Here is a 1,509-nt window from a genome sequence, read left to right on the forward strand (position 1 = left end):
AGAATCCCAGGAAACGCTGGAGATCCTTGACAGAGCGGGGCACTGGCCAGTTAGTGACAGCCTCCACCTTGTTGTCTGATGCGTCCTGGTGAGAGGGTACAGCCGAGGAAGGAGACGGTAGGTGCATGAAACTCGCATTTCTCCGCCTTCACGTACAAGCCGTTTTCTCGTAGATGCTGTAAGACCGAAGAAACGTGTTGTATGAGTTCCTGGACAGAGGGGGAATAGATCAAGATGTCATCTATGTACACGAACACGTATCTATCAATCATATCCCAGAATATGTAGTCCATGAAAGCCTGGAACACTGACGGGCTATTTGACAGCCCGTATGGCATTACCAGATACTCGTAGTGCCCCCTGGCAGTGATGAAGGCTGTCTTCCACTCATCACCAGCGCAAATCCTGATCAGGTTGTAAGCACTCCTGAGATCAAGCTTCGTGAAAACCGTTGCCCCCATCAGATGCTCTTTTGAGGCAGATATGAAAGGCAGGGGGTAAGCGAACTTGGACGTGACAGCATTCAGGGCCCAGTAATCTATGCAAGGACGCAATCCCCCACCCTTTTTCTCTACGAAGAAAAAACCCGCCGCGACGGGTGACGTAGACAGGTGAATGAACCCCTTCTGAAGAGCCTCACTGACATACGCTTTCATGGCAGCATCTTCTGGACGGGATAGTGGGTAAGGTTTCATTCTCTTGGGTAAAGTCACCCCGGGAAGGAGGTCGATGGCACAGTCGCAGGCTCGGTGAGGAGGGAGCAGACTAGCACGTTCCTTATTGAACACGTCTGCAAATTCTCGATACTGCTCAGGGACCGCATCAGAGAGGGGCGTATCAGGGCTCTTGACTGTCGAGGAGTGAAGGGGTAAGTGCACACAATTCTGTAGGCAGTGCAGTTTCCATGCTACTAACTCCCGTTTCTGCTAGGAAATGACTGGGTCGTGTTCTCTCATCCAGGGAAAACCGAGGATAACTGAATCACGAGGGGCGGAGACCAGATAGAATTGCCTCATCTCTGAGTGAAACAGCCCGACACGGAGGAGTAAAGGCTTGGTATGTAGGTTAACCACTCCAGTACCTATGGGTTGTCCACTTACAAAATTTACTCTCAAGGTGGGATCTACTTCTTCTACGGGAACATTTAATGCTTTAGCCAACTCGCTATCGAGAAAGTCTCCTCCTGCGCCTGAGTCGACTAATGCTGAGTAGCTGTGGGTAATACCCCCCCAGGTGAGCTGTACAGGTAGGTTAAGTTGGGAACTGTCACCTAGAGTAATCACGATTGCCTTCTCCTGAGAAACGAGACGACTGGTTGGAAGGAGTGGACGCGCATGCTCCTACTGACATGGGACGGTGAGTAGTGAGCAGTTTATCCACGTTCACCGCTGCTTGTCTGAACTCAAAGAGACTGCTCTTCGCCTCGACAGGCCAGTTCAACCTGCAGATCCGTTCTCAGACCGTGGCGGAATACAGTCCTTAGGGCAGTCTCACTCCAGCCACTACCAG

The sequence above is a fragment of the Brachyhypopomus gauderio genome, chromosome 21 (assembly GCF_052324685.1).
Source record: "Brachyhypopomus gauderio isolate BG-103 chromosome 21, BGAUD_0.2, whole genome shotgun sequence".
Lineage (NCBI taxonomy): Eukaryota > Metazoa > Chordata > Actinopteri > Gymnotiformes > Hypopomidae > Brachyhypopomus > Brachyhypopomus gauderio.